This window comes from Somniosus microcephalus, chromosome 4 (genome assembly GCF_052327205.1).
Source record: "Somniosus microcephalus isolate GS21.2 chromosome 4, FLI_Smic_1.0, whole genome shotgun sequence".
NCBI lineage: Eukaryota > Metazoa > Chordata > Chondrichthyes > Squaliformes > Somniosidae > Somniosus > Somniosus microcephalus.
The window spans coordinates 52,079,734-52,094,454 of record NC_140990.1 but is presented as its reverse complement, the minus strand read 5'-3'; the positions used below and the strand labels follow the sequence as shown (position 1 = coordinate 52,094,454).

The following is a 14,721-nucleotide window of genomic DNA, read 5'->3' as shown; positions in this document are numbered from 1 at the left end:
CCCAACAAGGTGCAGGCCGTCCAGCAATTCCCCCGCCCTAAAACCATCAAGGGCCTCCAGGAGTTCCTCGGGATGGTGAACTTTTACAACAGGTTCATCCCCAGAGCTGCAGCCCTCATGAAGCCCCTATACGGCTCCCTCCAAGGTAAATCCGGCAAGATGGCCGTAGCCTGGACCGCTGGCACGTCAGCCGCCTTCGACGCCACCAAAAACGCGCTCGCCGACGCCACCCTGCTCGCGCACCCGAGGGCTGATGCCCGGGTCGCGCTCACCATCAACGCCTCCGACCATGCGGTCGGAGCCGTGTTTGAGCAGTGGGTCAATGATGCGTGGCAGCCACTTGCCTTCCACAGCCGCCAACTGCGCCCCCGGAGGTCAAATACTCTACTTTCGACCGCGAGCTCCTCGCGCTCCACCTGTCGGTCCGCCATTTCAGGTTCCTCCTGGAGGGCCGCCCCTTTACCGCGTACGTGGACCACAAGCCGCTCACATACGCGATGGCCAAGAACACCGACCCCTGGTCCACTGGGCAGCAACGCCAGCTCGCGGCCGTGTCCGAGTTTACCACGGACATCCAGCACGTCTCTGGTAGAGACAACGTTGTCGCCGACTGCCTTTCCCGTCCTGCCATCTGCGCGAATCACCTAGCGGTCGACTACGCGCAACTAGCAGCGGCCCAGCTCACGGACCCAGACCTCCTCTCGGCGGCTACCAGCCTGCCAGGGTTACGCCTAGCCAAGGTCGCGCACGGGCCCGAAGCCACGGCAGTCACTTGCGACGTCTCACTTGGCCAACCCAGGCCGGTCATCCCTGCAACCTGGCGCCGCCGCATCTTCGACGCGCTCCACAGGCTCTCCCATCTGGGTTCCCACGCATCCGTTAAACTCCTCTCCCAGCGCTTCGTCTGGCGCGGCCTCAGCAAAGATGTTCGGACTTGGGCCAACTCCTGCCTCGCCTGCCAACGGGCTAAGGTGCAGCTGCACACAAAAGCACCCCTGGGAGACTTCGAGGTACCCAGCCGCCGCTTCGACCACGTACACGTCGACATCGTCGGTCCTCTGCCGCCATCGCAAGGCCAAACTTATCTTCTCACGATGGTCGAGCGCTACACACGCTGGCCTGAGGCAGTGCCGCTGACCTCCACCACCACAGCCGACATCGCCAGGGCGTTCGTTAACACCTGGGTCGCGAGGTTCGGCGTACCGGCCGACATAACCTCCGACAGAGGCACCCAGTTCACCTCCGAACTCTGGACGGCCACAGCACGCAACCTCGGGGTGACGCTCGACCGAACCACGGCGTACCACCCGCAGGCCAATGGGCTGTGTGAACGCTTCCACAGGTCACTCAAGGCCTCACTCTGCGCCAGCCTGCAGGACAGTGGGTGCTACTAGGCCTAGGCACCGCAGTCAAGGAAGACCTCCAGTCCTCAGCAGCGTAGTTAGTCTACGGACAACCGCTGCGCGTACCAGGCGAATTCCTTCCGGAGGCTACCACGCCTTGGTCGGCCAAACAGCAGCGGCTCGACTCTTTCTTTTCAGCTCAACAGTTCGCCCCACTTCCGGTCAACCGACACGGCGAACTTGCACCTTATGTCCCGCCAAACTTACAGCAGTCACGCTTCGTCTTTGTGCGACACAACGCACACCGCGGACCACTGCGACCCCCGTACGACGGACCGTACGAGGTACTACAAACCGGGGACAAGATCTCCAAGCTGCGACTCGGCGACAGGGTCGAAACGGTCTCCATCGACCGACTCAAACCAGCACACACAGAACTAGGGGAACAGGTCCCCGTGGCCCGACCTCCAACTAGAGGCCGTCCCGCCAGCAAGCTAGCACAGCCGGCGGCGAACCGCCCGGCCCCACCAACTAGACCGGCGGCCACTCAGAGCCGCTCCGGCAGAACCATTAGACCACCGTCACGACTCATCCACTCCTCCTAAGCGGATTCTGGGGGGAGCTCTGTGGCGACATGCCACCATTGGACATAATCCGCTCACGGCGGCACGGACAGTTTACGCAGGCGCACTGCCGGCAGCAGCCGCCCCCAGCCGTGGGCCCTTTCCTCCGGCAGCTTGTTTCCCGCAGGGACAGGCTGCCGGGAGCACTTCCTGTCTGGGGAGTATTTAAGTGGTTGCGCGGGCTTTTTAAGCGCTTGTTTTTTGCCATGATGTAAATTAAAGCAGTTGTGTTCCATCAACTCTGGTCTCGACTCCCACATTTGCCACGGTATCTCAACAGGATGAAGTTAATGTCGCAGTAGAGATGGGGGGAGTAGAGAAATTGGACAGGATAAAAATGGATAGAAAGGAGGTGCTAAATAGGTTGTCATCACTCAATGTTAACAAGTCACCCGGTCCAAATGTGATGCATCCTAGGTTGCTGAGGGAAGCTAGGGTGGAGATCGCAGAAGCTCTGACCACAATCTTTCAATCTCCCTCAGATATATGGGAGTGGTGCCAGAAGACTGGAGGATTGCAAATGTTACACCCTGTTTAAAAAAGGGGAGAGGGATAAACCTGGTAACTACAGGCCAATCAGTCTAATGTCAGTGACGGGTGAACGTCGAGAGACTATTGTCAAGGACAAAATTAATTCTCACTTGGAGAAGCATGGGTTACTAAGGGGCGGCCAGTATGGATTTGTTAAAAGTAAATTGTGTCTGACTAAACTGACTGAGTTCTTTGATGAAGTAACAGAGGGTTGATGAAGGTAGTGTAGTAGATGTTGTATATATGGACTTTCAAAAGGCGTTTGATAAAATACCACATAAGAGACTTAATCGGAAAATAGAAGCACAGGGAATTAAAGGGATGATGGTAATTTGGGTATATAATTGTCTAAGGGAGAGGAGACAGTGCTGAGGGATGTTTTTCTGACTGGAGGGAAGTATGCAGTGGGCTCCCCCAGGGGTCGGTATTAGGACCATTGCTTTTCTTGTTTTATATATAAATGACCTGGACTTGGGTATAGGTGTACAATGTTGAAGTTTATGGATGATACAAAACTTGGCAACGTAGTAAATAGTGAGCATAGTAGTAGCAGACTTCAGGAGGACAGAGACAGACTGTGAAATGAGCAGACACAAGGCAGATGAAATTAAATGAGGATAAGTGTGAAGTGATGCACTTTGGGAGAAACAACAGGGAGAGGCCGTATAATCTAAATGGGACTATTTTGAGGGGGTGCAAGAGCAGAGGGACCTGGGGGTCCATATTCACAAATCTTTGAAAGTGCCACGGCAAGTTGGTGAGGCGGTTCAGAAAGCATATGGGATACTTGGCTTTGTAAATAGGGCCATTGAATACAAAAACAAGGAAGTTACACTAAACCTTTACAAATCACTAGGAACATAGGACAGGAGTAGGCCATTCGGCCCCTTGAGGCTGCCCCGCCATTCAATGTGATCATATCTGATCATCCAAGTTCCCTGCTTTCTCCCCATACCCCTTGATCCCTTTAGCCTTACGAAATATATCCAACTCCTTCTTGAATATATTTAATGAACTGGCCTCTACTGCCTTCTGTGGTAGAGAATTCCACAGGTTCACCACTCTGTGGGTGAAGAAATTCCTCCTCATTTCTGTCCAAATAGGCCTACCCCTTATCCTTAGACTGTGACCCCTGGTTCTGGATTCCCCGACCATCGGGAACATCCTCCCTGCATCTAGTCTGTCCAGTCCTGCCAGAATTTTATAAGTTTCAATGAGGTCCCCTCTCATTCTTCTAAACTTCAGCGAGTACAAGCCCAATCGACCCAATCTCTCCTCATACATCATTCCTGCCATCCCAGGTATCAGCCTGGTGAATCTTCGCTGAACTCCTTCCATGGCAAGAACGTCCTTCCTCAGATAAGGCGACCAAAACTGCACACAATACTCAAGATGTGGTCTCACCAAGGCCCTGTACAACTGCAGCAAGACATCCTTGTTCCTCTACTCAAACCCTCTCGCTATGAAGGCCAACATACCATTTGCCTTCTTAACCGCCTGCTGCACCTGTATGCTTACCTTCAGCGACTGGTGCACAAGGATACCCAGGTCTCCTTGCACTTCCCCTTCTCCCAATCTATTGCCATTCAGATAATAATCTGCCTTCCTGTTTTTGCCACCAAAGTGGATAACCTCACATTTATCCACGTTATATTGCATCTGCAATGCTTCTACCCAATCACCCAACCTGTCCAAATCATCCTGTAGTTTCTCGGCATCCTCCTCACAGCATACACGCCCACCCAGCTTTGTGTCGTCTGCAAATTTGGAGATATTACATCTAGTTCCCTTGTCTAGATCATTAATATATATTTTGAATAGCTGGGGTCCAAGGACCGATCCCTGCGTTACCCCACTAGTCACTGACTGCCACTCGGAAAAAGACCCATTTATTCTAACTCTTTGCTTTCTATCTGCCAACCAGTTCTCTATCCAAGTCAATACCTTGCCCCCAATCCCATGTGCCTTATCTTTACACGTTAATCTCTTATGCGGGACCTTATCGAAAGCCTTCTGAAAGTCCAAATACACCACATCCACTGGTTCTCCCTTATCTATTCTACCAGTTACATCCTCAAAAAATTCCAGTAGATTAGTCAAGCACGATTTACCTTTTGTAAATCCATGTTGACTTTGTCCGATCCTGTCGCTGTTTTCCAAGTGCTCTGCTATTACATCTTATAAAATAGACTCTAGCATTTTCCCCACTACCGATGTCAGGCTTACCGGTCTGTAATTCCCCATTTTCTCTCGACCACCTTTTTTGAATAGTGGGGTAACATTAGCTACCCTCCAATCCATGGGAACTGTTCCAGATTTCATCGAATGTTGGAAGATGATCAGCAATGCATCTACTATTTCTAGGGCCACTTCCTTAAGTACCCTAGGATGTAGATTATCAGGCTGATCTGTGACCTAACTCCATACACCCGCCTTTGGCCCATATCCCTTAATACTTTTGGGTAACAAAAACCTATCAATCTCAGATTTAAAATTAACAATTGATCTCGCATCAATGACCATTTGCGGAAGAGAGTTCCAAACTTCTACCACCCTTTGTGTGTAGAAGTGTTTCCTAATTTCACTCCTGAAAGGTCTGGCTCTAATTTTTAGACTATGCCCCCAGTCCTAGAATCCCCAACCAGCAGAAACAGTTTCTCTCTATCTACCCTATCTGTTCCCCTTAATATCCTGAAAACTTCGATCAGATTATCCCTTAACCTTCTAAATTCTGGGGAATACAACCCTAATTTGTGTAATCTCTCCCCGTAACTTAACCCTTGAAGTCCGGGTATCATTCTGGTAAACCTACGCTGCACTCCCTCCAAGGCCAATATATCCTTCCTAAGGTGTGTTGCCCAGAACTGCTCACAGTACTCCAGGTGTGGTCTAACCAGGGCTTTGTACAGCTGCAGGGTTTTGGCCTCAGCTGGAGTCTTGTGTGCAGTTCTGGGCACCACACTTTAGGAAGGATAACAAGGCCTTGGAGAGGGTACAGAGGAGTTTGACCAGGATGGTACCAGGGATGAGGGACTTCAGTTATGTGGAGAGATTGGAGAAGCTGGGATTGTTCTCCTTGGAGCAGAGAAGGTTAAGAGGAGACCTAATAGAGGTGTTCAAAATGATGAGGGGTTTTGATCGAGCAAGTAGGGAGAAACTGTTCACTCTGGCAAGTGGGTATGTAACCAAAGGTCACAGATTTAAAATAGTTGCTAAAAGAACTAGAGGGGAAATGAGGAGAATTGTTTTCACACAGAGGGCTGTTAAGATCTGGAATGCACCATCTGAAAGGATGCTGGAATCAGGTTCCACAGGAACTTTCAAATGGTAATTGGACATGTACTTGAAGAGGACTAGTTTGCAGCGTTCTGGGGATAAAGCTGGGGTTTGGGACTAAATTGGACAGCCCTTTCAAAGAGCCGGCACAGACACGATGGGCCGAATCACCTCCTTCTGTGCTTTTAGATTCTATGATCAGTGTGAAGACGCTGGTGACTCTTAAGGCTCTTCAAGCTTTTAAAACTCTTCCCACAGTCAGAACATTTAAAGGGTCTCTCGTCAGTGTGAACAAGCTGGTGTGACAGGAGGGTGGATGACTGAGTGAATCTCTCCCCACACACGGAGCAGGTGAACGGCCTCTCGCCAGTGTGGAGGAGCCGGTGTCTCTTCAGCTCCCAGGAGCTTTTAAAGCTCTTCCCACAGTCAGAACAGTTAAATGGTCTCTCCCCAGTGTGAACAAGCTGGTGTCTCTTCAGCTCCTGAGGGCTTTTAAAGCTCTTCCCACAGTCAGAACATTTAAAGGGTCTCTCGTCAGTGTGAACAAGCTGGTGTGACAGGAGGGCGGATAACACAGTGAATCCCTTGCCACACATGGAGCAGGTGAACAGTCTCTCTGCAGTGTGAACTCGCTGGTGTTGCTTGAGCTCCCCAGGGATTTTAAAACTCTTCCCACACTCAGAACATTTAAAGGGTCTCTCATTCGTGTGAACTCGCTGGTGTCCCTTCAGCTCCCCAGGGCTTTTAAAGCTCTTCCCACAGTCAGAACAGTTAAATGGTCTCTCATCAGTGTGAACAAGCTGGTGTCTCAGCAGGGTGGAGGACTTCAAGAGTCCCTTCCCACACATGGAGCAGGTGAACGGTCTCTCCCCAGTGTGTAGGAGCCAGTGTCCCTTCAGCTCCTGGGGGCTTTTAAAGCTCTTCCCACAGTGAGAACATTTAAAGGATCTCTCGTCAGTGTGAACAAGCTGGTGTGTCTGCAGGTTGGATGACTCACTGAATCCCTTCCCACACATGGAGCAGGTGAATGGCCTCTCCCCAGTGTGGAGGCGCTGGTGTCTCTGCAGGTTGGCTGGCTGAGTGAATCCCTTCCCACAATCGGAGCAGGTAAACGGCCTCTCCCCAGTGTGAGCTCGCTGGTGTTGCTTGAGCTCCCGGGGGCTTTTAAAACTCTTCCCACAGTCAGGACAGTTAAAGGGTCTTACATCAGTGTGAACAAGCTGATGTTTCTTCAGATCCCCGGGGCTTTTAAAGCTTTTTCCACAGTCAGAACACTGAAATGGTCTCTCCCCAGTGTGAACTCGCTGGTGTTTGCAGGTGGGATGAACAAACAAATCCCTTTCCACACACTGAGCAGTTGAACAGACTGTCCCTGGTGTGACTTCGCCATTGAACTTCTATTGCAGACGGGGAACTGAATCCCTTTCCGCCGTCCCCACCTTTACCCGGTTTCTTCCCGGTGTGATGGAGCACGTGTCTCACCAGGTCAGGCAATTGGCTGAATCCGCGTCCACACACCGAACACTTGTGTGGTTTGTCATCGCTGCTTTCTCCTTCCATGTGCAAAGGCCGATGATATTCAGGTCCTGATGAATCGAGTGCCTCTGTCAGATCTTGACATGATGTTTGGTCTGAGCTTCCCACCTGTAACTGCTCCACTTCTATAACCCTGTAAATTGAGTTCAGAAAAGGATCAGAGGCAAACTGTTGTTTAATTTTCCCCTTTCCGAACCTAGGGGCAGTGAAGCTGATTTTAAGGCTCCAGCTGCTGCACAGGTTGGTTGAAAGGATCAACAGTAATGGTGGCTGTAATACCCACAAGCCCCCGCGCTCCAGAAAGTGCTCTGTTGACGCCGAGTCCCGCGCATGTGCTCATGGCCCCCGCGCTCTCCCTCCTGCTCCACAATCGCCCATCCCGATCGGTCCGCAACGCGCATGCTCAGCACACAAAACCCCGTGGTTGGAACACGGGCTGCGCATGCGGAGCCGCAACATCTGGTACGTGTGCGTGGCTCAGCTGGTGGCGAGTTGGTGTTTCACCTCAGCCGCCAGGGAGTTGCGCATGCGCAGGACGACCCAACATTCTTCCTGTCAGCAATCACTCCCTCATTTCTTTAATAAAAACAGAAAACGCTGGAAATACTCAGCAGGTCAGGCAGCATCTGTGGAGAGAGAAACAGAGTTAACGTTTCAGGTCGATGACCTGTCGTCAGAACTGCTTGTTCTTTAGTGTCAGCTAGTGGCTCAGTGGGTAGCACTCTCGCCTCTGAGTCAGAAAGTTGGGGGTTCAAATCCCACTCCAGAGACTGGAGCACAAAAATCTAGGCTGACACTCCAGTGCAGTACTGAGGCAGTGTTGGAGGTGTCATTTTTTGGATGAGACGTTAAACTGAGGTCCCGTCTGCTCTCTCAGGTGGATATAAAAGATCCCATGGCACTATTTCGAGAAAGACAGGCTTGCATTTATATAGTGCCTTTCATGACCAGCAGATGTCTTGAAGTGCTTAACAGCCAATGAGGTACTTTTGGAGTGTAGTCACTGTTGTAATGTGGGAAAGAGCAGGGGAGTTATCCCCCGGTCTCCTAGCCAATGTTTATCCCTCAATTAACACAACAAAAAGATAGATTATTTGGTCATTATCACATTGCTGTTTGTGGGAGCTTGCGGTGCGCTTACTGACTTCCGCGGTTCCTACACCAGAACCGGGGTCACAGTCTAAGGATAAGGGGTAGGCCATTTAGGACAGAAATGAGGAGGAATTTCTTCACCCAGAGAGTGGTGAAGCTGTGGAATTCTCTGCCACAGAAGGCTGTAGAGGCCAATTCATTAAATATATTCAAGAAGGAGTTGGATATATTTCTTAAGGCTAAAGGGATCAAGAGATATGGGGAGAAGGCAGGGACAGGGTTCTGAATTTGGATGATCAGCCATGATCTCATTGAATGGCGGAGCAGGCTCGAGGGGCCAAATGGCCTACTCCTGCTCCTATCTACTATGTTTCTTTGTTTACATTATAACAGTAACTGCACTTCAAAAAGTACTTCATTGGCTGTAAAGCGCTTTGGGACATCCGGTGGTGGTGAAAGGCGCTATATAAATGCAAGTCTTTCTTCACTGGTCTCACCAGCGCCCTCTTCTAGCTGATGGTTGATTGACAGCCATGAGCCCACGCATGCGCACACATAGCGGCGGTTTGGGCCGAGTCCGGCACAGCGACCCCTCCCGGTCACCAAGGGTAATAACCGCGCATGCCCAGAGGAGACCAACCCCCTCCCCCAATCAGAGCTGCGCCTGCGCACTCGGATCCTGTCAGACGGAGTCGGCGCGGGGCATTCCGGGATAGGCCTTGGTGTCGGTTACAGAGTCGCGATCGGTGACGCAAAGTGAGTTTTCTCCGCTCCGATTGGGTGGAGAATCACGCGGGGTGGGGGGAGGGGTGGATCGGGAGAGAATAAAGAGAAATAGAAAAACCTGAGAGTCCGCGAGGCCCCGGACCGAGCGGCGTCAGTTGGTCGGTTAATGATCACCTCGGTGACACGTGACCCGGGCCCGCGGCCTGATTGACGGGAGCTTCCGACCAATAGGGAGCGAGCGGGGCGGGGCTGGTGGAGCGAGCCGGCGGCAGGTCCTCTAACCAATCGGGGAGCCCGAGGGGCGGCACTAGCGCCGGCTGATTGTCTGATCCGCAGGGCAGCGAGTTTCTCCAGTCCCTTGTTCAGGGCCCGGGGCCAGGGGAGGCTGTGGGCCTTTATTCCCCTTATTGGACACAAGGCTCTTTGTCTCAGGCACAGGGTGACGTCGCACTGAAACTTTCCGCCCTCCTTTACAAAGATGGCTGCCATTAACCTGGGCCTGTAAGGGAAATAAATACCCGCAACTGCAAACACTGGACCTTCAGGTTATTATTCAGGGCTTACCTCCTGCACGAGTTGTTTATGAAGTCTCCCCACCCACCTACCGGTCCATTGCTCCCCTCCATCGCGATTCTTACCCGCTCCACCATCGCGCTCCCGGCTTCAGCTCTTCTCCGTCCATCTCCAGTAATGCACTGCGCATGCTCACTATACCGGCCCCTCCCGTGCCTGCGCACTGGGCTTTTGTAGTCTGGGTGCGGCACGTGCTCCACCGCGGGGAATGCTGGGTAAAAGCCCCCATTGAAAGACCAGATTAGTGAATGGAACATGATTTACTGTGATCGGATTGAGGACTGAACCATGTTCATTACAGTAGTTATGGTTTGTTTCTGCTGATCTTAACAACCCCTGTATCTGCGCTGGAGATTAATATTCTGTATAAATAGTGAATAAATAAAGCTCGAGGAACAGCACCTCATCTTTCGATGAGGCACTTTACAGCCTTCTGGACTCAACATTGAGTTCAACAATTTCAAACTTTAACCCCTACTCCCATTTTTCATGCTGTATGATTTTGCCATCCCCATTTGCAACATTTCCCAAGACTCGGTTTCACAGTCACATCTCTTTCCTCAGCAACTGTCTCCGGTTCTGACTTATTCCACGTGGATTCCAACTGAACTTCCACCCTTCATGTTTCAGATCCACCCAGGATAACTTTCCTGCCTCTTACCTTAGTAATATCTGTTACATCTCCAGCTTTTTCCAGTTCTGATGAAGGGTCCCAGACCTGAAATGTTAATTCTGTTTCTCTCTCCACGGATGCTGCCTGGCCTGCTGAGTATTTCCAGCATTTTCTCTTGTTATTTCAGTGAATAAATCAGCTTGTTTCAAACACACAGTGTGTCAAATATTTGATTCCTCCAGACTGTTTAATTTTTGGGCCTTTTCTTACTCTAGATTATTTCCGTTCTCATCTCGTTCGCCTTCCACCACATCAAACCCCAAACTTGCTCCGTTTGAGTACACAACTTGTGGGTGTCATAGAATGAACTGTAGTGTCTCACTTACACTCATCTGCCATCAACTGGTCCAGGCAGCGGGTGGTCGAGGGGGTCGTTCGGCCCGACTGCCTGCCTCTCTCCTGGTGGCCCTGGAGATGGAGCACGTGGAGCCCGCCGGCAGGCTCGAGGCCTTCTGCGACCGGTGGACGTTGCGGGGACTGGAGTGCATCATCACCCCGGCCAACACAATTTTAATTTAATTTGTTAAGTTTCATTTAATGGTTTTTTAAGTTACAGTTTATTTGTTTATTGTCCCTACAAAAGAGTAAACTCATCTGCACACCGCAGGGACTGGAGTGCTTATCACCACAGGTAATGAAATGTTAATTTAATTATTACGTTTCCTTTAATGTTTTAAGTTAAGCTACAGTTTATTTGTTAGCACAAAAGAGTACACTCAGCTACAATTCCTTTGAACCATAGCTTTATAGAAATAATCTTGAATAAGTTTTGAAATCTGTTATTATCTGTATCTGTATTACCCTTTGTGGATTCAAGTTAGTAAAACTCCTCCACACGTACTGCATGTGATAACCTTTGAAAGGTTCTGATCTTTGTAATAATAATTCTGAGCTTGATGGTCCAGTTGATATAATTTCTTCTTACTAACATACCTTGCACTATTTCTTTAATCGAGATAATTGTTTCAAATACTTCCATTATCAGGTCTTTAGCTCCTCGATTGATCCCTGTCAATGATCTGTTGTTAGGGGCTGGGGTTAGGGTGTGGGCTTAGGGGTTAGTGGTTGGGGCTCTTGGTTATTGGTTAGGATTGGGGTCAGGTGTTGGAGCTACTGGTTATTGGTTAGTGGTTGGAGTTAGTGGTTATTGGTTAGGATTGCAGTTAGTGGTTGGGGTTAGTGGTTATTGGTTAGGATTGGGGTCAGTGGTTGAGGCTTGTGGTTATTGGTTAGGATTGGGGTTAGTGGTTGGGGCCAGTGGTAATTGGTTAGGATTGGGGTTAGTGGTTGGAGCTAGTGGTTATTGGTTAGGATTGGGGTTAGTGGTTGGGGCTCGTGGTTATTGGTTAGGATTGGGGTTAATGGTTGGGGCTCGTGGTTATTGGTTAGGATTGGGGTTAGTGGTTGGGGCTCGTGGTTATTGGTTAGGATTGGAGTTAGTGGTTGGGGCTAGTGGTTATTGGTTAGGATTGGGGTTAGTGGTTGGGGCTAGTGGTTATTGGTTAGGATTGGGGTTAGTGGTTGGGGCTCGTGGTTATTGGTTAGGTTTGGGGTTAGTGGTTGGGGCTAGTGGTTATTGGTTATGATTGGGGTTAGTGGTTGGAGCTAGTGGTTATTGGTTAGGATTGGGGTTTGTGGTTGGGGCCAGTGGTTATTGGTTAGGATGGGGGTTAGTGGCTGGGGCCAGTGGTTATTCGCTAGGATTGGGGTTAGTGGTTGTGGTTAGTGGTTATTGGTTAGGATTGGGGTTAGTGGTTGGGGCTAGTGGTTATTGGTTAGGCTTGGGGTTAGTGGTTGGGGCTAGTAGTTATTGGTTATGATTGGGGCTAGTGGTTGGGGGTAGTCAATTGGAGGTTAGACTTAGGAGTTAGTGATTAGGGTTAGAAACCATTATTAACAACACAGGTGTCACTGGATGCCTCTTTTTCATTTCATGTTTTTTAACCTCACACAGACGAGTCACGGAACAGCCTCATGAATTGTTCATTCAAGGAACATTCTTTCTGGCTGGAGCCTGATTTTTTCCCTTCTTTCACATCTCTACAGTTCTCACAGAAAAATACATACACTTTGGGATTTGGGGACAAGAACAGGCGGATCCAGGTGTTGGGCTGGATACATCCCAATCATCAGCCTCCTTGAAAAGGGCTTCTGAAAATAACCTGTCACCATCTGATTCCACCGTCATATCTTCATCTATTACCCGCCTTTTGCCCTCACTAGAGCACTTTTCACCACTATGACCATTCTCCATACTGAGGCTCTCTGATTTCCATTTATAGTCTCAGTGAAAGTGGTCCCTGGATTTGGTGTCACAATGTAAGTGGTCCCTGGATTTGGTGTCCAGATTCATTTCCAGCCATTTTGAGATGTCCCTTATCCTGAGAACAGAAAGGCAACAAACCCTTCAGGACTCTCGATCCTGACTGTAAAGACTACTATCTATCCTTCTAATTATAGAATCCCCTATACAACAATGTTTCCACTCTGCTCCTCCACCGCATGGACAGCCTCCTGTTCCATGGTGCCTTGGGCAGCATTCTAGCTGTCCTTCACAGTCTTTCTCCTGATCCTCACAGGTATTGAGTACTTTGTACCTGTTGGACAGGAGCAGTGTCTGCTGGACTTCCTCCACTACTTCTCCTACATTCCCCTTACCCGGCTGACTGACAGTCACACTCTCCCCTTCCTGCACCTGTGCTTTCTTCTGGTGTGTGACTGTACTCGAGTAAATTATCCAGTAATTCCTGCTCCTCCCTTACATGTCGGAGTGTCTCTAGCTCGAACTCCAGCTCACTGACTCTGAGCTAGAATGTCATGAGGCAGAGACATTTGCTGCAGATGTGGCCGTCTGGGACAGTCTCGTTGTTCACAAACTCCCACATACTACAATCCCCACACACTGCCTGGTCTTAATTAATGAATGAATGAATTCATTTTTTGTTATCTGTAGTTTACTTCTTGAACTTTGATTAATTACTTCGCCATTTATCAGTTATGAGTATCTTTAAAAGCAGTTAGAATTTAATCAATTACCTCGTTTTCCTTTGACTTACAGTTACTTGCACTAATAAATTCTTTCTAAGTCAAGCTTAACACTAAACACTAAAGAGACTAAACACACAAAGGGATATCGATATTCTTACCGATATACTTATGTTAATTTGCTCTGCTGTGTGTTGATTATAACATCACTTTTTTCTGTGTCCTCTGGTGCGATTATTTATTATTTACTGTTGCTCCTGGTTTAAATTACTGAGCACCTCCTTCCCCCTCAGCATCCAATTCCCATTCTCACCAAATTCCCCTTACCACTCTGTTTAGCAAGCCACTCCGTTTAGTAGATTCTCGAGCTCTGTGCCACACCGCTTATCCTCCTGGTAGTCCCTCCTCCAAAGTTATCTCTGTCTTCAGCTATTCCACTCACTTTTCTGCCACCTTGCTGTTGACCTAAAATGGCGATGGTTGTTACCCAGAACACTCCGCGCTCGAGAATAGGCCCTATCAATGCTGCAGGGCCTGGTGTGGGCAGGCACGGGGAGAGCTCGGTGCGGGGCGGGTTCCGCGCGTGCGCAGTACCGACAGTCGGGTGATGGTGGCGGAAGGTGGAGAGAAGATTCTGGAGTGGGGAGGAGACGGCGGAGCGCAGGGGAGCAATAGAACCGGCGGGGAGACTTTATAAACACCCGGGGTGGGCCTCAGGCCCCGAACAAGAGCCTCCGGGCCGGGCGTTTGCCCCGAGCGGGGCGGCAGCTGCGGGGCTTTCTCCCGGTGACAGGCCCGGGGTAACGGCCACCATCTTGAGAGGCTCAGGGGGGCAGCAGGGCACATGCGCGGCCCCCTTGGCCAGGAACCAGGAGGAGAGAATCTTGTCAATTTCTATCCTGGACTCACAGTGATCGCTTTTGTAAACACCTTTTACAGGCTGTGAGAAGGGCAGCATTTACACACCACAAACTCAGACCAAACCACATCAAGATCTGACAGAGTCACTCCATTCATCAGGACCCGAATATCATCAGTCTTTGAATGTGGAAGGAGAAATGTTTGTCTGTTCTGTCTGTGGGGAAAGATTTCAAATATCAGCGTGACTGGAAAGGCACCGAGACACACACACCCGAGTGAGAGTGTTCCAGTGCACTGACTGTGGAAAGAGCTTTAACCAGTTACACAGCCTGAAAAATATCACCCCATTCACAGCGGGGAGAAACTGTACATGTGTTGTGTGTGTGGACGAGGCTTCAACTGATCGTCCGACCCGGAGAGACACAAGGACACCTGCACCATGGAGAAACCATGGAAATGTGGGGACTGTGGGAAGGGATTCAATTACCCATCTGAGCTGGAA

The 14,721-nt window shown here is 49.9% G+C and overlaps 1 protein-coding gene across 1 annotated transcript in view; it reads left to right on the top strand.

Annotated features, from left to right (window-relative positions):
* The window catches only part of LOC147118871 (uncharacterized), a 144,131-nt gene that overhangs the window by 125,946 nt on the left and 3,464 nt on the right, over positions 1 to 14,721 (top strand). The gene's annotated exons all lie outside the window — the stretch shown is intronic.